This window comes from Tupaia chinensis, unplaced genomic scaffold (assembly GCF_000334495.1).
Source record: "Tupaia chinensis unplaced genomic scaffold, TupChi_1.0 Scaffold000215_1, whole genome shotgun sequence".
NCBI lineage: Eukaryota > Metazoa > Chordata > Mammalia > Scandentia > Tupaiidae > Tupaia > Tupaia belangeri.
This window is the reverse complement of record NW_006159690.1, coordinates 2,223,079-2,246,997: the sequence shown is the minus strand read 5'-3', so window position 1 is coordinate 2,246,997 and position 23,919 is coordinate 2,223,079. Positions and strand designations below refer to the sequence as shown.

At 40.3% G+C, this 23,919-nt stretch overlaps 1 long non-coding RNA gene across 2 annotated transcripts in view; it reads right to left on the bottom strand.

Moving 5' to 3' along the window:
- Positions 1-19,033, bottom strand: part of LOC102499146 (uncharacterized) — a 21,204-nt gene extending 2,171 nt beyond the window's left edge. Inside the window, exons 1-3 of one of the 2 annotated variants that reach the window (XR_003549252.1) lie at positions 18,966-19,033; positions 7,743-7,802; positions 1-10 (exon numbers count right to left, since the gene is read on the bottom strand). The exon at positions 1-10 is cut by the window's left edge and continues 74 nt beyond it. This is a non-coding gene — a long non-coding RNA (uncharacterized LOC102499146). Of the gene's footprint in view, positions 11-2,197; positions 2,248-7,742; positions 7,803-18,965 lie in introns of those variants that run through there. The other variant, XR_003549253.1, reaches the window with a different exon arrangement.
- Positions 19,034-23,919: the final 4,886 nt, after the last annotated feature.

Genomic DNA, 23,919 nt, shown 5'->3' with positions numbered 1-23,919 from the left:
AAGACGATTTCTGCAAGAACAAAGTAAGAATGCTTTAGCCATAGTGCCAACAAATGCAGTAAACCTCAGAAATTATCCATAGTGCTTGTGCTCAAGACAGCATATTTATTCTTTAGCATTTTCTGAATTAGACAAAAAAAAAAATTTACACTTGGATAGTACAGAAACAGTCAAGGGGAAAAGCAAATGAAGGTGGAACCAGATGAATTCATTCAAGGCTGGCATTTTCCACACCTCCTGGCCTGCTTCATGATCGGCATAAACCTTTTTTTGTTCCAGCTGCTTTCCTTTGCCACATTACCACTCTCACTACATCCCAGGGAGTAAGTAGGGTCTAGAGTCCCCTCTTACAGATGGAGAGTGGAGGCACAGACCAGTGGAGGGACTTGCTCAAGGTCCCATGGCTTGATAGTGATGAAACCAGGACCAGAGACCAGAGCTCTCAACTCCCAACTCAGTATTTTCAGCTTTCCTCTTGCCATAGGGATGAAAGGATGCCAAGAGCTCAAACATGTCTAGCCAGATTCTACACAGAAAATATATAAAGGAAAGATAATCCATATTTATTGAGGAAGAATCATTTCTAGAGATCTTAAGGAGTTCTAATATGTTTGAACATATTTAATAAAACTATTTTGAACACATAATATGGTCCACTCATGTGTATTCATACATGCCTGGTATTCCCAGCACATATTAGGTACTCAATAGATTTGTTCAATGGAGTAAACATTTCAGGTTTCAGAAGAAACTTAATCTTTATTTTTTTTATGAATTAAAAACAGAGTACCCAATACGGTTTCCAAATCTCTATGGAAGTCTTAAGTGTGGTACAGCAAAAGAAAGCATCTGTTTATGTGAACCTAGATAGGTACTGGTTTCCAAATCTTAAAGTAATTCCAACTGAGAAAAGTAGGTTAGAGGGAAGAACACACAACATGTAAGTTTAGAACAGTAAATCCTAGCAAAAATGCTATCCTTGCTCCCTTCTTCCACCCCTTCACCATGGCAGGCATTACTAATAGATCATGGCACTATTTCCTGCCGATCCTGGGCAGAGCCTCAAGAGTCCTCAAACACCTTGCTCCAGGCAACTACCATTAATCCATCAGAATTGACACTCATGCTGAAATCTATTTGTCATCCCTGATAGACTTAAAGGCTTTTTCTCCCCTGTGGCCTAAGGGGGATCAAGAACCAGCTCAAGCTGTTTGTACATCTCCGACTTTGCCAAGAGGATGGGTGGGTACAATCCATAAAACAGTTCTTTGGGACTACTCTGATTTGGTGTAAATTTTATTGAAGAATTGCTGCTTTTAGTTACAGAATCTCTGAATGGGTGACTGCGTGAGGCTGTGAAATTTCTTAGACAGCTTATAAATAAGCGAGATCTCTGTTGGTCCACTATTATTGGGCATAGCCCTGCTCAAAAATAACCAAAAGAAAATAACCTCTAGCAATGATTTCTTTATTTTATTTTATTTTATTTTTTGGAGAGGTTTTTGCTATAGGGTGCGTGTGCTCGCCAGACGGACAGAGAGAGACAGAGAGATAGAAAGTGAGAAATCACCCCCCAGGGGGGATGGCCACACCTCAATCCCTTCTCCTCCATTCTCCTCTCGGAATCTTGAGCACGCACACACACGCACCCGGCGTGTGTCCAAGCCACCGAGTCTGGGACGCGAACCGTGGTCAACTATGTGGGAGTCCAGCGACATAGCCATTACGCTAACTGCTGGTCCCTAGCAATGATTTCTGATCCTCTCACTGGGCTTTCCACCCAGTCATGGGTAATTATGGCATCTCTGAAACAAATTTATGTATGTTTGAAGGTTCAAAGAGCCTTCAGCTCAAAATGTTACAACAGAACTTGGAAGCGTCTTTTGCCTACAACTGAGGGATGTGACATGTCCATTTTAATGTATTTTCTGAAATATACATTTGTAGCATATGATAAATTTCAAACTAAAACTCTTTTTTGTAACCATGAATTATATAATCCTTGATATGCTCCCATAGCGAAGCCTTACAAAATGCCACAGCACAATCAACTCCTAGAATGGAGACACTGATTAAAATGAAATCAAAGCCTTATCTTGTCAGTAACGGATGTTCTAAGGGAAGACAGTTAAAGGACAGTAAAGCCATCTACCATGGTTAGACTATGTGTTACTTTCACATGTGTCATTTTAAATACCTTCATTCAGGATTCTCAAATTCATCTAAATTTCCTGAGCAGGAACTACCTAAAAAAAGATGTTTTCGTTAAAGCTATTAAGCAACGTGAGAAGAGTCCTACACTGAAAGCTTGGCCTGGAAGGGTCGGCAGCACGTTAACATGAGACGCCTCTCTAAGAAAAGGAAAAGCATCTCAGGGGTTCTTGTTCAAAAGAGTGGCCTGAAGAATTCAACTGACTCCATGTTACTTAGAAAATATACAGGTAAGGGACCAGAGGTGGCATAGTGGTTAAGGCACTGGATTCGATGTGGCCAATTGCTGTTCGAGTCCCAGACCCAGCAGCTTGAAACTCATGCTTAGCACATGTACATGCATACCCAAAATCCCAATAGGAGAATGGAGGACAAGGGATTGCTAGGTGGCCATCCCCTCGGGGTGGTGGTGGTGGTGGGGGGTGATGGCTCACTTTCTGTCTCTCTGACCAACAAACACACCCTATAATAAAAATATCTCTCTCTCTCAAAAAAAAAAAAAGGGAATTAGGAAATAGATAAGTAGTAGGAAGAGGGAAGTGTTGCTTAATAGAACTATTTAATTCTTTAATTTTAAATATCATATCTTGGATAAAAAATGTTAAGTATAAAACAATTATGAATGAAAAAGAAACAGCTACCCAACCATCTTAAGTGATTTTTAAAATAAGTAATATTTTTTAGGTTATCCTTTTGTCTGATAAAGAGTGAGAGGAAGTTAGTTGGGCAGAGAGGTGATCATTTTGAACAACTGATGTAAATGGTGCTTTTGAAAGCAGGTAGAGAATAAAAATGTAAAGACACTGAAAATGAAGAATTTGATCCAAATAAATAAGCCTGCAACATCATTGTTTCACATCCCTTCCAGGAGGGTATGCCAAACTTAAGCAATATCAACGCTGAAACCAAACAAGAAAGATCTGACCCTAAGGCAGAAAACCTTTCCGGGAGAAGGGGTGGGAGTTTTAAAGGAGTAAACAGTGAGAGGATTTGCTTTTTAAATACCATACATATTCAGTAGATTTCCTAGAATGCTAGGAATCTCCACGAACCCTGACAAGGAAAAAACTGTACTTCGAACATAAATTATATTAAACGTTTATGTGGTTGGGCCCGCAGGAGGCAAGATGCTTAAGGTGCTGAATCCTACACGTCGACTCCACAGTTCGAGTCCTAGACCTGGCAGCTTGAAAAATAAGCTGGGCCAGTTGCCTGTGTGTGCGTGCCCAAAATCCTGGGAGGAGAATGAAAGAGAAGGGATTGGAGTGTGGCCATCCCCCCTGGGGGTTGATTTCTCACTTTCCCGCTCCCTGTGTCTCTGTCTCTCTCTAGCAAGCATACATACACTATTGCAAAAAAGAAAAAAAAAAGTTAATGAGGCCAAATCATATGTAAATGAAATCTTTAATATTTACCAGTTTTTGAATGCTTACATGCCAGGCACATTTCTAAGCTTTTCCCCATGCTCATCCCCACAGCAGCCCTGTGAGGTCAATGCTCATCGCATCATTTGTCCAAAGTCAGTAAGTGACAGGGTGGGGATTTGAACTTAAAGACCATGATCTTCCTCATCATACTTTACTCCTCGGAGCATGTTTATGGTCTTTTGTTTTATTCTACTTTAGAAAAGAAGAAGGGAACCACGCTAGTTCCCTCTGCCTTTAAGCTGGTATAGGAGGAAATTTTCCAGCAAAGTCTTCTAAACACAGACCACACAACTCGATAGTTCTGGTTTTCACAGATTTAGTGCAAAATGAAACTAAGCCATCCAGATGTCCTTGGGAAGACTGTATAAACAGAGCCTCATTTAATCAAAACCAATTCCATTTTTAATGTCTGAAGTGAGGCACGCTAGTAATGTAGATCACGAGGAGCCTTACATCATTTCGAAGTTGGTAAAAAAAAGTGCAGAGTCCTATTGTCGGGCGAGATCTTTAAAACATGATGCCAAAGGCCTGGAAAATCAAGTGCCTAGATCCGATCATCTTGGTCCCTTGTAAAATTTCAGATTCATATTCTCCCTAGATGTTTCTCTGTTGCGCTGCCGTCTAGCCCATACCTGCCGGAAGTTTTTCTTCTGTCAACACCCAACATATGAACATTTCAGTGACTGTAGCACGGTGAGGGTTCATAATGGAAATGCAGGGCACGTGCACATGGGCACACACACTCAGACACACCAGACAGGTAGGGACCGGTACCGTGAGGATGCCTGTTTGTGTGGTTGGTTTACATATTATTAAACCACCCATCTGATCTCTAATGGCAGCCCTGCTGACACTGCCTGACCCAGTTTGACAATCTGGGTAGAAATTGTAGGGTTGGCTGGTCAATGACTGTGACTTTTAACAGCACTGCTTTTGGGCCTCAAATCAATTCTCTCTGTTTACAGACCATTTCACAGCCCTTTACCTGCAACATCACTTGTGTCAGTCCCATAAATACTTTGGTGTATATAATGCTTGAATTAGCATAATGGTGTAGGCTCTAAGCTCTTAGCCCAAAGAAGGACATGTCAACATGTTCTCTTCACTTAAGCAATTAAGAGCCATTATGCTGCTTCAGTGGAAATATCATCAAGGTTAAAGACAATCCCAAACAGCCCTCTCACCTTTTTATTCTAAGTCTAATAAATGAGGCATAGAAATTGAAATGTTAGTAAACAGTCCTACTTGCAAGCTCTTTTTGAATCATGTTTAATCAGACCCCCACTCACCAGACATTTATAACAGATTCAGAAATGTGGACATTGAATTGTTCATCTAGTGCAAGAAAATAGAGTTTACTGATTTCATTACAGACAGAGTAAGCATTGATCTATCTCTGCCAGATTAAAAAAAAAAAATTTCCATTAAGTTACAGTAAAAATATTTCTTATTAATATGACAAAAGTTACATTTTTAAAGGTGGTCATTTCTGCTGTGCTTTTTAAACAAACGGGGTATTTTTCATGCCTTTCCATATTACTTTTTCTTTTTTTTTTTAAAATCCGCTTCATTGAGGTATAATTACATCTAATAAAATTCAATTTTCAGGGCACAGTGTGATGAGGTTGGGCAAATGTATGTAGTGCATAATTAGTATTATACATATGATGTGGACTATTCTCTTAGCCTAAAAATGTTTCTTTATGTGCCTTCTCCCACCCCTGGGAACCAATGATCTGCTTTTGATCACCAGATCTGCCTTTTCTAGAATGTCATCTAAATAGAATCAGACATTATCGAGTCTCTTGTGTTTGGCTTTCTGATTCGTGATGCCTTTTCCTCTGTGTGTTAGCATGAGAAGGATGGATTAGTGATGCTGCGTGACACACAATGTGGGTGTGACCTGGCTCCATTTCTAACTTGATGACCTTGAGCAAGTTACTTAGACTCTCTGGGCCTTAGTTTCCTTGTCCGTAGAATGGAGAGAATACCTTCATGGGCAGGGAGGGGCATAAATACATCTATGTGTATATGCTTAGATAAGGCATCCAGAAAACACTTGATAAATCTTAGTTCCTTAGACTCGTCATTCTCTCTCCAGTTGCTTAGCTTTTTTCACCGTTGCTCACTATGGTTCTTATTACTGTGTCCAAGTCCAAAAATATTGAAAAATCTGGTAGAGATAGATCAATGCTTGCTGTGACTTTGATTAAAGCAGTAAACTCTGTTTTCTTGCATTAGATGAACAATTCAATATCCATGTTTCTGAATCTGTTTGTATATGTCTGGTGAGTGAGGGTCTGATTAAACAATACAAAAGGAGCTTGCAGGTAGGACTGCCAAAAAGCACAAAAGAAATTCTTCAGATTCTGAAAATATTCTATACCTCAGTTGTAATGGTAACTGCACAACTATATACATTTGTCAGAACTCTTCAAGCTGTACACTAAAAATGGAGCTTTATTACCTGTAAATTATATTACAGTATAGCTTAGTTTTTAAAAAATCTAAAAATAATAAAGGACTATGGAAAGACCTTGGAAATATCCCTTGGTTTTAAAGTGGCATGTGGAATGAGAGAGAACTTGGACTCGGGGCTTCATCATCAGAGCATGCTGCTTTGGTCAAATAAGGGAGTCTTCAAAGCCTTCCCTAAGAACAACAGATCTAACGAGGTTATCAAAAGCCCTACAAGCTGCAAATGTTATCTTTATTTTTTAAATTATGTATTTATTTTAATTTGAGCAGAGAGAGAGAGAGAGAAAGAGAGAGAGAGAAAGTGGGAAAGCAAGCCACCAGGTCTGGGACTTGAACCATAATCGGCCATGTAGGAGTCCAGCACCCTTAACCACCATGCCACCTACTGGCCCCCAAATGTTATCTTTACAAATCATTGTCTTTATGTTGACTTTTTAAGTTTTGGAAAGTAGTTGTGGGGGGAAAAAATAATGAAAGGGAGAAAGAACGAAAGAAAGAGAATGCAGTTGTACAAGGGAGCATATACAATGTGAGAGGGCCAGCAGATGGCGTAGAGGTTAAGGAGGCTGGATTCCACATGGTCAACTGTGAGGTTCAAGTTCTGGACCCAGCTGCCAGAAAAACACGCTGGTTGTGTGTGCATATGTACCCAAAAATCCCGAAAAGAGAAGAAGAAATTGTGGCACCGTTATTGTGTGTATAAGAGAAAGCGAGAGGGACAGACATGGTATTGGCCATATTGAACTAATAGCTCCAAAATGTCATAGTATAGAAAACATATCATAAAATCTGAGCTCAAACGGTTAATTGAAGTACCATTTTCTTTGCGACATTGTCCCCAGCTCTCACCAATATCCTAGTGCCCATTCTGCATTAGGTGCCCCTTCTCTATGGTCTGATATGACTCTGTACCATCCTTAGTCACAGCTCTTATCACATGCATTTCAATGTTCCTTAGTAGGAGCTCAATGAATGTTGGATGAATGAAAATCTTAATCACATTGCCTTCATTCATAACGCAATAAAAACATTCACTGCAGGCTTGCTTTCTTTTTCTTTTTCTTTTCTTTTCTTTCTTTCTTTTTTTTTTTTTTTTGAGAGGTTTTTGCTATAAGGGTGCATGCGGTCGCCAGATAGACAGAGAGAGACAGAGAGACAGAAAGCAAGAAATCACCCACCAGGGGGGATGGCTACACCACAATCCCTCCATTCTCCTCTCAGGATCTTGGGCACGCACACGCGCCTGGCGTGAATTTAAACCACCGGGTCTGGGACTCGAACCATGGTCAACTACATGGGAGTCCAGCAACATAGCCATTACGCTAACTGCTGATCCCAACCACAGGTTTTCTTTTACGGTGATTTGGTTCCAATGTAGACGAGGATCTGAAGTAATAGGGGAGCCACTAAACAGCATGAAAACATAACTAACAAGGAGCAGATAAGTGGAGAGGGAGCACTTAAGAGTCTTTTCACCTCAGAATCTCTTGTTTGGGCAAATGGTACCACAGGAGTTCTGAGTCTGGGTTCCAGAGCCAGAGGACCTAGGTTACATTCTTACATTCCAGCCTGGCCCAACTCTGCAACCTCGGACTAGTGACTAAACCTTCCTGAGCTTCAACTCACCTGTGACTTTGCTCGTCTTCTATAATACAGACGAAACAACAGTTGTCTCCTTCACAAATTCTGTGAGGGGCAAATAAGATGGCATGTATAAAGGGTCAGTAGGGTGCCTAGACACTGTAAACATGTGAAAAGTGTTCATTTTCTAGTATGATTCAAGAGTGCACTCTCGGGACCAGCAGTTGGCGTAATGGTTATGTCACTGGACTCCCATGTAGCCGACTGCAGTTTGAGTCCCAGACCCGGTGGCTTAAACTCATGCTGGGCGCATGTGCATGTGTGCCCAAGATCCCGAGAAGAGAATGGAGGGGAAGGGATTGCGGTGTGGCTAACCGCCCCCTCCCAGGGGGGGGCGGTGATTTCTTACTTCTGTCTCTCTGTCTCTCTCTGTCTTTCTGGCAAGCTCACGTACCCTATGGCTAACCCCCCCTCCCGGGGGGGCGGTGATTTCTTACTTCTGTCTCTCTGTCTCTCTCTTTCTTTCTGGCAAGCTCACGTACACTATAGCAAAAACCTCCCCCCGCCAAAAAAAAAAAAAAAAAAAATAGAGTGCACTCTCTGGAGTCAAACAGGATAGGTTTCAATTTGAGCTCATTCCATTTCAACCCCTGTTGTCAAAGTGAGCCTAGACAGATCACGTTCAACATCAAGTTCCCACAGCATAAAGTGAGGTTACCAACAGTACCTACTCCCTCATAAAGTTATTTTGAGGATTAAATGAGATAAGGAGCACAGCATAGTGGCAGGTGCATAGTAAGTGCTCAATAAAGCCTAGTCTGATAGACTCTAGCCCTGTGACCTGTAAGTCTGGCCCCTCAGCAAGAACCCTTCACTTCTATCAAGCATATTCCCTCGTTCATCTTTATGTGCCATGCTCAATCCTCTGTTGCTAATTTATTTTTGCTATAGCTACCATAGAGCAGTGAGGTCAAACCCCCTGGGTTCTAAATCTGGCTCTCCCAATTTCCTAACTGCGTACGAGTCACATAGCCTCCCCAGGGAGGCGACAGTTCCCCCTTCACCGTCTTACTGCAAAGATTGAATGGGGTATGTGTAATGTACGCACAGTGTATTCTGCTGAGTCATGTTTACTTTCCAGTCCACCATAGTCTCCCAGGCAGGCACACTCACTCTCTCCTCCCTACCTACCCAGATATCTTCTACCCTTCAAGACACACCTAAAAATCCTACCTCATCCTGGAAGGTGTCTCTGAGCACACAGACCCACCTTTATCTTATACCCGTATTACATATGCCTGTTTCATTTTGTGTATTCTGTAAATTAGCCGTGTTCTCTCCTGCTAGGTCAATTAATCTTAACCTCTTTTGAATCAAGGACTCCTCTAATAATCTGATATCCCTGTGACTCTCCAAAGTTAAACAAAAATTAGCAAATAATTTCAAGATGCTAATATCCCTTGAAATGCCTGACACAAGATTGCAGTCTCCTTGAGCGCAGGGACTGTGTAATGCTCTTTGTTCTTTGTGTCTTCCGGGGGCTGAGGATGTAGAAGGGGTTAGTAAAGACTAGCTAACAGACTGGTGAGCCTCTGACTCAGGAGGTGAGAAGTGGGGGCACCTCTGCAGAAGAGGGTAGGATGCTAACCACTGCAGAGGTAAGAAACTAACAGCCTTTGCTTTTTCCAGTGCACAGCAACTTGAAGCTACATTCTGATGCCTAGGAAGGAAACAAATATTGGAGCAGTGAGTAGAAATATGGAAAACTAATCAAGGAAATACTCTGTCTCTGTGCCATAAATATGTACAGTCCCCAGAAACTAAAAGTGCCCCCTCTCCTCTTTTCTTCAGACCCAGATCCATAACTCTTCCCTGGGTTTTGCAGCCTCTTAGGCCTCCCTTAAGGTGTGGGTTGCTTGATTTGACTATACTTCCATTTAATTGTTTATGATAAAACTATTGTCTCTGCTCGTGCAAACTTCTTTGATTTTGGTCATCCTGTCTGTCATCCTCACTCTCACAAAAGAGTAGTCACACATGGAATGAAAGCAGAAAGAGCCCCAAGCTGAATGCTAACCATGGCATCAAGTACCTGGCTTTGTGACCTGGGGTAAGGTCACCTGTCCTTGAGCTCAGTGTCCTTCCTCTCAGTACTTGGCAATCTCTCCCTGTCTTAACCTGTATGCTCTTGAGACATTGCAATGACCTGGGGTTGGAGCGACAAAACTTTCCAGAAGCTTCACTGCCATCCACAATAAATGTATGTAGAATGGCTGGAAGGGATGGGTTTTACTGGTTTCATTGCTAGATTAAATAAGAGCTGCCACATTTACCATACAAAGCTTTCTAAACAATCCTACAAAACAATACTATGCAACAACTAATATAAGCTTTATTTCTTTCAGGATTCAAAAACCTCATGGGCTTTGTATCCACTGTTCAAAGCTACAAAAGGAAAATCCAAAGTTTCGTGCTTTTGGGTTGTGATATTTTGGAAAAATAGGAGTGGTTGGTCTAACCAAAGTGAAACTGCATCTTTTTAAAATTTTATTTTATTTATTTATTTTGAGAGAGAGAGATTTTTGCTATAGGGTGCTTGTACTCACTAGAGAGACAGAAAGCAGGAAATCAGCCCCCAAGCAGGGATGCAATCCCTTCTCCTCCATTCTCCTCTCGGGATTTTGGGCATGCATGCACACATGCCCAGCATGAGTTTTAAGCTGCCAGATACAGGACTTGAACTTAGGTTGACTACATGGGAGTCCAGAAACATAACAATTACACCATCTGCTGGTCTTGAAAACTGCATCTTTAGGTCACAAGGTGGATTCTTACTACGGGACTTGTTACATTGCCAATGAATAAAGTGAATGGTGCCATAAAGGCTTTGCTTCCTATGACATAAGCTGTTTGTCAGAAAATGATCACCGAAACATCGGAACATTCTGACATTCTAGTAACACTATCAGCCTACAACGAAAGCAGAGCCATCTATGACCAGCCAGTTTCTAATTTTATTCTGCCCACTCAGACTACACAAAGGAAAAAAGATGATAAATAGCCAGAGAGATTTTCTTGACATCGTGCTTAACTGAAATTTCAAAATAAATCAGTTGGGCTCGTTTTTAAAGACCTACAACTAAATTATCATTGGGTCGTTTTGTGCTGCTCCCCACCGGGTTTCTGAGGGACTAGTGGTGAGATACAGCGAGATCTGAAATGGGCCACGGTACGCAAACATTGCAGTGGGCTTTGATTTAGTCCAACTCTCGTGTAATAACTTTCTTTGAAGTGTGGGTTGAGGAGCAGGTTAGGAGCCCGAGGCCACAAGCTCATCTTGTTCTTGTTACAACTCGGATGCCCTGCAGTCCCCGCACTATATATCAGAGGCTTGGCACTGGCGTCCCTGGGCTGATCAAGAGTGGAGCCCTCATTCCCTGCACAGCACACCCATGGAGAGACAAACAACAACATGGTCCTGTTTGCTTGGGAAATCCTAATCGGTAACAAGAAAAAACAGGTGGGTCTTTGAGGCACCTGTGAGTCAGAAGAAACCTGATGTTTCTCTTAAGACAAGGAAAAGAGGTTAAAAAAATAATCTACCGTGTAGAAGGCTGACGGTTTCCCTGACCTAGGGAGAAGCAAGACCGCTGTCTGACCGTTGGCTGGCCCCTCTCCCGCTCCAGCTTTGGAATTGCTGCTTCTGTGCAGATCCTCTGACCCAAGCAAATCTCAAGTGATGAATAAGGCAAACCCTGCTCCTCTCTGGCCTGATTTTTCATTGGCAAAATGAGGGGGGTTGGACCAAGTGATCTCTTAGGCCCCATCCTGCTCTAAAATTGGGTGATTCTGACCCTGTGACAGTCTTGCAGCCCCCAAGGGACTAACCTTCGTTCTGACATTGGTCACATATTTTCAGCAGCCTGAATCAGACTCTTCGAGTTAAGTTGGAGCATGGGCCATTCTAGTAAATAATAATACCTGTCCAGTTCCTTAGAATTTGTAAAATGATTTTACATACAGTATTTCATTGGCTCCTTAACAAAATCCTTTAAGGAAGAAGAAAGTAGTAAGCTTCTCATTTTATAGAGAAGGGAAGCTGCATTAAGGGAGACTAAGTCAGTACTATTAAAAAGAAAAAGGGTTCCATAGCCAGATATGAGGAGGGAAAAACGACAACAAATGCAAGTCTCTTAGGATGAATGAAGCACACGTTTTAGAAGGGAGATGTAACGAGTATTGCAGATGGGACCCGAGAACATTCTGGTAGCAGAGCCCCCAGTGAGAATTCTGTTAGTGTCAAGGGGCAATAGTCCAGTTGGAACTAATGCTCACTTCTGGGACAAAGACTCTTGGTCAAAAACAGGAGATGAGGATGGTCTTCAAATCCTCATGCCCAGAAAAAAGAGAACTAAGAAAGAAAGGGGGATTCACCTTAAGGTGGTGGAAGGTGGCCAGTTCAGGCCAGAAACACTGATGGCAGGCTGGTGAGAAGTGACCAGTTGAGGTGTTACACTCTGGGCATTGAGTACTGACTCTATCGAGTGCCAGGCCCTCAGGAGGGTTATGGATGTTGCTTATAACTTACATTGTCTTTTGGCCCAGACTTAATGGAACCTTGGGAAGTGTTAGGGAGCCTGGGAAAAAACTAAAGGTGAAATAAATGTAACACCGAGAGTGCTTTAAAACACACACACAAGGTAAGGCCTTATGTGACATATAATTAAAGAGCTGAAATTCTTAGGGGTGGAGGATTTCCCTTCTGAGTGTAGGGCCTGCTGGAGCAGAGTAGCGGATGACCCGATGGCTGCAAGCTAACAGGAATGATAACCACGTCAGCAATAGCATGGGCATGAGTGGAGAAGTAGCAAGCCCAACGCCATATCCAAGTTAGTCCACCTCTGAGTCAGGGCAGGCATGAGAGCAGGATGACTGAGGCCAAGGGGTCATGGCGTGTGGGTCATATCAGCGGGAAAACCATGAATTGAAGTTCCCCAGTTACTCTGAGGTAACTCAGTTACTCTCGGGATTCGCAAAAGGTTGAGACAAGAAAGAAATATGAAGATGAAAATTAAGAAAGTATTCAGTGGCCAGCCTATGTACAGGTGGTCACCAGTACAGTTCAAGTCTCAGATCCAGCAGCTTGAAAAACACACCAAGTGTGTGTGTCTGTGCCCAAAATCCCAAAAGGAAGGAGAGATGGAAGAGAAGGGATTACAACATGACCATGCTACACTTGGTGGGGTGGGGGGTGCTTTCTTGTTTTCCCTCTCTCTCTGTCTCTGGTGAGCATATGCACCCTCTGGAAAAATTTACAAAAAGAAAAAGAAAAGAAAAGATGGCAAAGAAAAGATGTAATTAGAGGTAACCAAAAAGGAAAGCTTATCATATTTGCAAATGATGCAAAACTAAAGGCATGATTATTATGATCATCCTGAATCTTGGACCAGTAACCTTTCTTAACAGACAAAATCTGGGTCCACAAACCAAAAAGATACATTTAACAGGGACATATGGAAAGCCACACAGATTTTAAAATGCAGTTGACCTGGATAGGAGTGACAGGATTAGAAAGACTTGGCTTGGTGTTTTGATGACCAGAGGACTCAGTTGGTGCCAATATTTGGCTGCTAAAAAAAATAAGAACCTCAGGCTGCACTGATGAAAACACACTTCAAGACCATTGGACATTTGCGGCCAGGACACACATGCAGTATTACGAGGGAGTGCTGGGCTGCGTCTTAAGAGGAACACTGATATTTCATGCTTTTTCCAAGGAGCATGACCAAGATAATAAGAGGTCCAAAAATCATGTCCCACAACGGACCACTAGAACTGAGGAAATTCAGGGAGATCCAAAAGCTATTTGTAATTCCTAAGTACAACTTCTTCTTGAAAGAAAAGAATCACATCTGTATGGCCTTATGGGATGGAACCAGCACGAAAGGTAGAAGGCCGTTTTGACTCAGCGTAAAGCAGAACGTTCTAATAGTACTGTTCAAAGGTAGGAGGGCCTGGGAAATTTTCTCTCACTAGAAGTGGGTATCACGCTGAGGCTAGATGATCTGTTCGAGGCACTACAGAATTAGTTCCATGTAGAAGAAAACTTGGACTAAGTAACTTTGGAGACTCTCTCAAGCTCTTAGAGACCAGATTAAGCCTCTTTTCCCTGAAAAGCAAACATCCTTTCTGGAGGTGGAACCCCAGAGATACCCTACCCTGGCATGGGCCTCTTGCCCTAGATTCCTATCATAGCTTTTCTTAGTCAATGTCCTCTTCTCAACAAATGATGAAGCTCCAACTTATTTAGAATCTGGGAATAGGAAACGAACTTTTATGAAGCTAATAGGATTTGTCTTCCTCATGCCCCCAAATACAATCAAATTAGTTTTGCCTACATATCAAAGACTCTTCTTCATCTTTCAGGCCATTATCATCTTAAATGACGGACTCCTTCAAGAGCCTCCTAAGTGGATTTTCTCCTTCCACTCTTATCATCCTCAACTCACTCTCTATAAAGTAGGTACTTTCAAAAACCCAAATGTGATAGACCTATGTTCCTTTTTTCCATAGCTCCCCGCTAACCACATAAATTAATGCCAGATCTAATGCTGCCTGAAAAACCCTACAGCCTCTTATACTGCGGCTTTCCACACAAGCACCCAGCCCCTTGCACACACACACACACACACACACACACACACACATTGTGCTTCAACAATATCAAACTATTTGTAAATTTTGTACAGTATGCTGTTCCACATTTTTGTCATTACATATACTGTTACCTCTGTTTGAAATGCCTTCATCCTCCCCAGTCTTCACTTTATTTTTCAGAAAAACTCCAATTTATATGTTTTCATACATAATAGATTGACTTGGCATCTTTTCTTTTTCTTTCAGATTTTTGCCATAGGATGTGTGTACTTGCCAGAGAGATAGTGAGAGACACAGAGAGGGAAAGCAGGAACTCACTCCCTAGGGGGAATGCCCACACCACAATCCCTTCTCTTCCATTCTCCTCTTGGTATTTGGGGCATGCATGCATATGCTCCCAGCATGATTTTCAAGCCACCGAGTCCAGGACTCAAACCATGGTTGACTATGTGGAAGTCCAGTGCCTTAACCACCATGGCACCTTCTGGTCTCTGAGCATTGCCTTTTGTGAAGCCTTCTTTTAACCTCTTCTCCCACCCAGATCACCTCCCAAAGTTAATAAGTTCTTGCTTCTTGCTACCTCTCTACCTTTATGTGTGATTCTATTATAGCATTTATTACACTGTATCGAAACACAATTATATCTATCTCTGCCTTCTCTACTGTTCTTGGATTCCTCAAAGGTAGAAACCAAAAAATCCTAGCACTCAGCACACAGTTTTCTGTTAAGTATCTAAACTAATGTAATATAGTGATCTCACAAATACACCCATAGTTTGCTGTAATATTGAACTTTGTATTATGGTACAAGTGAATACCAAGTTCTACACTGGTGGACAAAGTTAAACTCCTAAAATTGCTCAGTAATTTTAGGCTAAAAAAGACCCAGATCTAAGAACAAAGACTTAGAATAGAAGAGGAAGAAATCTGAACCTATACATTCTTACCATAGTTTTAGCTTTGGTCTTGAAAAACTAAATTATTCAACTTATTCATAAAATATTTACCAAACATGGGTGTAGGAACTAAAGTTATTCAAAAGGGATATTTTGCAGCCATAATGAGATAACGTAAGTGTTCTACTCTATGGAATTATAGGATTATTAATATGTATACAGGGCCTCTTTGTTTAGAATTATTCTATGTTATACACAATGATAACTTTATAATTGGAATAATAGTTTACACTTATTAAGTTTTCATTATACACTAATAACTAAACATTTTATTTATTTATTCAACAAATATTAACTGAGGTCTAATATGTTATAGACACTGTTCTAAGTGCCAGGGATTCAACAGTAAACAAAGCACACAAAAAGCCCTGCTCTCAGGGTCAGCAGATGCGATAGTGGTTGGGGCGTTGGACTCCTATAGGGCCAACCATGGTTTGAGACCCAGACCTAGCAGCTTGAAACTCTCACTAGGCATGTGTGTGTGCATGCTCAAAATCCCAAGAGGAGAATGGAAGAGAAGGAATTGAGGCATGGCCATCTCCCCTGGAGGTGGTGGTATGATATCTCACTTTCTATCTCTCTGTTTCTCTGTTGAGTGCACACAAAAATCTCCATAAATAATTAAATAAATAAATAAATCCCTGCTCTCTCTGAGTTTACATTTTTATAGGGAAAACATAATAAATAAGCAAACAAATGAGACACAGAATTCCAGATTATGATAGGTACTATGGAGAAATGTAAACCATAGAATGAATATAGGAAGTACTAGATGTGTGGAAGATGGGATGGTGTTGACAAATTAGCACTGCTGTCCCCTTACTGATGGGACAGTTACCAAGAATGAGAAGGAGAGAGGGGGGAGTCAAGAATGGATCCAGGGTGTTCAACCTGAGCAAGTGAATACATAGAACTGCCATTTATTGAGATAGAAGACTTTGGAAGAGGCAGCTTTTTTGGGGGGTGGGGTGGGAAGGAGAAATCATGGGTTTAATTTTTTGTTTGTTATTGCCAGAGAGCACAGTGTTTATCAGACAGAGAGAGAAAGAATCCTCCAGTGGGGCATGGTCACCCACAATCCTTTTCTCTTCACTTTTCAACCCACCAGGATTTTGGACACACATGCATATGCACCCAGCATATTTTTCAAGCCTCCCAGGCCAGGATTTGAACTGCAGTCAACCTTGTGGAGTCCAGTTCTACATGCATAGCGGTTAATCACTATGTTACTGGGGCAGCCCATGGGTTTAGTTTTGATTATGTTCATTTGAGATGCCTACCCTAAATCCACCTAGAAATGTAAAGAAGCTACTTAAGGAGAGAGAGATCCAAGCTGAAGTTACACACAAATCTGAGAGTAGCCCCCATACAGATGACATTCACAGTCATGAACCCAGAGGAAATCAGCAAGGAATATAAATACAGAGAGAACAAAGGACTAAGCTCTATGGGTTAAAATTTCCCCCACTCCCATGCTAAGCCTTTGCTCTTAGCCCTGGGTACCTTTGAGACCCACTTCAACATTTACAGATTGGAGAGATGATGAGAAAATGAAGAGGGGCAATGAAGGAGAAGAAAAGCCAGAATAGCAGGGTATTTTGCAAGGTGAATGAAAAGTGTTTTGAGAAAGAGAAAACGATAAACTGTGTTGAATAGCACTGATGGGCAAATAAAAAGAAAATGAAGAATTGGTCATTGCATTTAACTATATGGACGCAAGACAAATATGCTAGCACCAATAGTGTTGACTCATTTAGACTCCCGACAACTCTGCTATGGTAAGTACTACCATTATTCTTCAGAGATGAAAACTGAGGCTCAGGAAGATTAAGTAACTTGCCCAAGGTCACACAGTCAGGGAATGGCAGAGTTGGTATTTGAACCCAGGAAAGGTCATTCTAGAGAGCACTCTGCCTGGGAAAATAGGAAAAATAGGAGAGAGACATTTCATGAGAAATTGGCTTGATGGCAGAGAAGATCCTAAAATGGTGCTTTTAATCTATGATGATGCCCACATTCTATTTCTGTTTCTGCTCCTTGCCATAATCTGCTGTAGATCTTTTTGTTCCAAGACAGAAAAAAAGGTATTAACTTTGAAATTCCATTTCTATGGAGACTTTTCTGGATGCTTGTTTAGTAACATAGGACTGGCCTGGCTAGATCCACTGGGTAGATCCCAATGACTGACAGCAGCGATGTAAATGCATTCCCTAATATGAGCCATCGAGGTTACAGAACAACTCTGTCTTGCAGACATGAACTACATTTTTTTTTTTGCCCTGGACAGATATCTTGCATGCAGATTCAATGTGGTAGTTCATCTCCTGGAAAAAATAATGATGTGTTCAATCGCCAAAGTAGCAGCAGTACCTCCTTCACGTTCAAAAAGACATGCTATTTTCTTCTTTAGTGCTGAAGAGAGGGATAGATCACTGTGCCCACATCTTCACAAATTGACAGTGTCCTCAATGGCTCAGATTTGTAAACTAATATGTATGTTTTGAAGAGTAAAGAGCTGATCTTTACAAAAAATGAGATAGACTATATTCTGGGACCAAACTTCAATAAAGAATTAGCAAGAATCAGATCTCACTATTCAGGAATATCTTTGAATACTTCCAGAAAAGGAAATTTTAACTGAGTGTTTAATTTTGGTAATCAACTCTATCAGTTGAGGGAGTATTCCATAGTTAGTAATATGAAAAATAAAAGGCTTTGGATAGCTGATTGTTAAAGACTTCCAGGAATCCATCATGATTTAAACTTCCTTTTTTGGGGGAGAGGTTTTTGCTATAGGGCGCGTGCGCTTGTCAGACAGACAGAGACATAGAGACAGAAAGTGAGAAATCACCCCCCAGGGGGGATGGCCACGCTGCAATCCCTTCTCCTCCATTCTCCTCTCGGGATCTTGGGCACGCACGCACATGCACCCGGCGTGAGTTTTAAGCCACCGGGTCTGGGACGCAAACCGCGGTCAACTACGTGGGAGTCCAGCGACATAGCCATTATGCTAACTACTGGTTCCCATGATTTAAACTTCCAAGACCACACTCAGTAAATGCATTCCTCAGCTAACCATGCCCTAATGCCTGCCTTGTTTGTTCAGTCTAGTGGCCAAACTCAGTTCTGTTCATGTGGGTTTACTATATCTATATTTTTGGAGGTAATGAGAATTTAATAATAATAATAATATATCATTGCATTCAGTCACTTTTAAATTTCATTATACACATTGACTCACTAACTTAGATAAAGAGTTTTAATCAAACATGGCAATCTTTGTTAAGCCTAGTAATATCTGAGATGATGATCAGTAACCTGAAATCCTCACATAACTATGCACAGTTATGTGTCACTAAACGACAGGGATACCTGCTGAGAAATGCACCATTAGGCAATTTCATTGTTGTATGACTATCACAGAGTGCACTTACACAAACCTACATGGTTTAGCCCATTCCATGCCTGAGCTATTGGACACATTCTATTGCTCCTAGGCTACAAACCTGTATAGCATGTTACTTCGTTGAATACTATAAGCAATTATAACACAATGGCAAGTATGGGTGTATTTAAACATATCTAAACATAGGAAAGGTATAGTAAAAATACAATATGAAAGATAAAGATAGTACACCCGTATAGGTATACTTACCATGAATGGAGCTTGCGAGAGTAGAAGTTGCTCTGGGTAAATCAATGAGTGAGTGGTGAATGAATGTGAAGGCCAAAGACGTTACCATATATTGTTGTAGGCTTTATAAACACTGTTCACTCAGGCTGCACTAAATTTATAAAAAATATTTTTCTTTCTTCAATAATAAATGAGCCTTAGCTTACTGTATGCAACAATATTTTCCTTCTTTATATCCTTATTCTATAAGCTTTTTTCTATTTTTGAAATTGAATTTATATATGTGTGTGTGTATATATATATACATATATATATATATTTAATTTACATACTTTTACTTGTTTGTTTGTTTTAGATTTTTACCATAAGACATACACTTGCTGAAGAGAGACAAAGTGAAAAATCAACCCCTGGGGGGATAGCCATGCTAGTTTCTTCTTCTCCATTCACCTCCTGGGATTTTGGGTACATGCACACACACACACCCGGTGTGATTTTCAAGCCTCCAAATCCAGGACTCGAAACATGGCCAGCAATATGGAATTCCAATGTTTTAGCCATCACACCACCTGCTTACCCCCCACGTTCATATTTTTAAAACTTTTTTACTCATTTGTAACATCACCTAGTTTAAAACACAAACACATTACACAGCTGAGCAACAGTATTTTCCTTCTTTATATCCTTATTCTATAAGCTTTCTTCTATTTTTGAAATTAATTTTTTCCTTTTAAAGTTGTTTTGTTTTGTTTTTCTTTTTTTCAATTAAAAGCTAAGACGCAAACACATACATTACCCGAGGCCTACGCTGGGTCAGTCTCATCAACATCACTGTCTTCCACCTGCACATCTTGTCCCACTGTAAGGGCTACAATGAGCAATACAACACAAGATAAAGGCAAGCCAAAAGAAAACGAGGCAATCAAGAGATGTGGTAAACATGAGAGGTATGCAGTTGCTGCAGATATAACACGGCATAGTGCTTTACAGTAAACTTGTTTTTAGATAAGGAGTACATTCTAAAATAATGATAAAGAGTATAGTAAATACATAAACAGTAAATAACCCTTCATTACCCTTATCAGTACTATGTACTGCTTATAACTGTATGGGCTGTACTTTTAGATGACTATCAGTGCAGTGGGCTTGTTTACACCATCATCACCGGGAACACTGGGTAATGTGTTGCGCCATGACATCACAATGTCTATCCCTTCACTAGGAAATACCAAGTTTTGAGCTCCATTATCCCATTTAATGAGATCCCCATTGTATATGTGGGCCATCCTTGATGGAAGTGTTGTGATGCATGACTGTAATTAGAAAGTATCCCTAGCTCTTTTCTCAACTCTTTTAAATCCCAAATTTCCCACAATTCTGCAGTTAAAATAACTATTTGTTTATTTTTGTTACAAAAAAACAAGACTCCTTCCCATTTGTGGGTCACACTATTTGTGGTATTCAATTCTCCCTTCACTCCAGGTCATATCTAAGGCTTGCCTCAATGTCACCATCTATGATAGATGATGACTAGCGACAGACGACAATGTGAATTCAGGCATTAGAGCTGCTATGTAGTCATAGAAAAATGCATTAGTGAAAGATTGTTTTAGTAACTGGCTATCCTTCACTAGCATCAATCCTAATATTCAGAAATTTTGTTTTAAGCCCTCAAAATATATCTTAATTTCTAAGGCTCTTCTCAACCCTGACCCAGTATCACACTGCCATTTTGCCCTACCCAAATAGCTCTTACTGGGTAATTCTCCTTACTGTCCCACTAGGCCAAGTAACTGATTGATAGGAAAAAGAAAAAACTAAATTATCATTACAAAATTCTTATAAATACTCAGTTTTTCCTTATTTCTTTTTAACTGTAATGGGTAGGAGTGGGACCAAAAACATGATCCCAATGATGTAGCAACCACTTAATATTTCCCGACAAATCCAAGGCCACTTCTTATAAAATGGAAAGACAATCTGGCCCACAAAAGAAGGATTCTAATCAGAAGATTGTGAACTTAATAGACTAAGTTTCCCACCAACTAGTAGAAAGGCTCATTACAGCTTATGGAATATTTCAAAATGATGTCTTTTGCCCCCTGTCTTGGTCCTTTGTAGCCCCTGAATCTAATGAGCAAACAGACAGGATAGTTTGAAGTCTGTCCACGGCTGGCAGATAATAGCCACATCAACCACGACAAAGGTTGATTCCCCTACCAACCTCCCCAGCAAGTACATGGATGATAATGGGAGTTTTTGTGCAGCACAGAAGCTTATACATAATCCTATTACTATCCTAGGCACCTATTAAATATGATTGAAACAACGCCCATTGGAAGTCTTAAAACCTTAACCACCAGTTTTACTTCTAAAATAAAGTAAACTGCCAAAAGTTCTGATAAAAGTGACAATTTATATTTTTAAGTAGTACAACTGGAATTTTCCTATAGCTGTAGACAAAGGAATTCTTACCCAGATAAGTAGAAGAGCACCAATAAATTTAAGGTAGCTTATGCAAGTTAGGCACTAATGAATGTCATCTTCTGTTTTGTCATGAAAAAAGATCTTTCTGCTGCTAAAGGAGACTGATTTAGATTATGAATAGCTGTAGTGATTTGCAAAAATGGCTCCAGAGAGATAGAATGAGACTCCATATACTCATGGCACTTGAGGTTTCTGCCCTTTTTGTTGAAAATTAATTTGTCCTGTGGGTTATTGGATTCTAGCTCAGCCAATGTATATTGCTCAGTCATCACAAATTTACTTAAAATTTAGTGTAGCTGAAGTTCATTCAACAAGACAAAAGTCTACAGTTGAAAGCTTCTAAAAATCTTTTTAAAAAACTGGCTAACAGTGTAATTGAAAGTGCTGGCGTCTAAGTAGATTCACATAATGTTTTGCAGGTATCAATATATACTATATTACTATGTTAGAAATAGATTTTTCACTTATTTTCCAAGAAAAAGCAGATGAAGATTTATCATTCTTTGGTAAGAGGACATTTTGGTTGAAGTTTCCTCATTCTGAAAAACGTATAAATCCCTAAATTCAGACTAGATTCTGTAATCCATACCACATAGTTCATTCATTCACATAGTTTATATTTTAGCATTTAAAAAACAATTTTTTAAACCAAATAGATTATACAACTCCTAACTCTTCCAAATCCGAAACACACTATGCTTGAAAAAAAAATTAAGAATTTAAGAATACACACAATCTGTCTCCCTGTTTCATCAGCTCATACAGGGCAACTCACCTCCTACCCTAGGAAGCTACAGCTTGGAGGCTTATATTATAGACTGGGAGGGCCAGAGTAGAGTCACATTTCAGACGGAGGATCAGAATACAAATCACTTGCTTTTGACAAAAAGAGCACTAGTTTAGTGGCCATGCTCCTTTACCCAACAATAATAAGAAGGAAAGAAAAGGGAGTATTCTTCAAAAGAGGCTATTGTGAGAAGACACAAAGGTGACATTAAAAAAAGGAAGGAACAGCTAATTGTGGGAAACTGAGTAGTTTTTAATGAATCCTTCCTTTCAAGTGCTTTTCCTTAATATACTCCTATATACCTCATTTTTACACATTTACATATGTATTCTAGTATATTAAACGCATCTAAATGTGTACGTGATCGTCTTCTTCCTCTTGAAAATCTAGCTGAACCTTAAAACTTATTTACTATCTAAAATCACACCAGAAAACCTCCATTGTGATCAAGGCCATTGAAATAGCTCCTAATTAAATTAACGATACACAGGAGGCAATGAACATTATTTGTTCATTTCATTTACAGACTAAAGATGACTAGATAATAAGACTGTTTTCCATTGAAATACTCTATCACAGAGTAATTAAGAGCTAAATCTAGATGGTAAAAACATGAAGATGTGTCATCTCAGTAAGAAAGCAAATGCTATATGGGGCAACCTATAGTTTGGGACTTTTTTTTTTTTTTGGATAGCGGCTTTTGTTTTAATTCATGAACCGAGACAACAACTGAACTACACAACTGATAAAGTTCAAACCCCGAAGAGATCAGCTCTTCGCTTGAGGTACAATTGCAGGAAATGAGATACGGAGTGCTAACCAAATCGTGACACAATGGTGTGGAAATTTCAGATTAATAAACCTCTTCCAGTGGAGAACTAAATAACTTTTACAGTTTTATCTATGGTTATTTGTTTCTCCGAAGATTTATGGTCCTCGCAACAGATATGCATCTTATCTTTCACCTTCCAGATTAAAGAGAGATGATTTTAAACAGCCTCCTGACTGGCATAATCTGGAATTGCAGATGATCTCAATTTAAAAAAAAAAAAATGCTAGAAGTGAACTTGCAAGTCAAATGAAAATGACTTTGCGCATGTCAGGTGCACCTGGGGGGGCAGGGAATCTGCATACAGCTAAACAGGCTGACCTTCTCTTACCAATCCTGATCCCCTTGCCCTGAATCAACCAGGTGCAATCTGTACATGCTTAACCAGGAATTAAAACTATGCTGCTGCTGCTTTAATTGATTGATGCTAAAAGTTTAGAAAATACAACCTAACCAGCTATTACAAAGCGCCTTTAACCAAGCCTTCTCCTTTGAAAGCAGGATGCTCAATTGAAACTGGCAGACCACATTTTTAGGTTTCAAGCAGCTCTGTCATTCTACAAGGAATGTGTCTGCCACTTCACACGATAGCCTGAGCTGAAAGACATGTACTTTGAATCAGAGAATCAATAGAACACTTAATGGACAATTAGGAGAACAGCTGTAGGACTGTCAGAGACCCATCTGTACACAGCTCAAACAGCAAGCCTGGACAGGGCCCGGCAAACAAAGTACACTGCTCCAGGGCACTGGCCCCAGTACAAAACCTCCCTTTCAGTTCTCATTTAATGTTAATATAGTGTTCTTTTTCATTACAAATTTTAACACGTGTAGAAAATTATGGAAATTGCTTAAGCCATTTGTCAACTTAT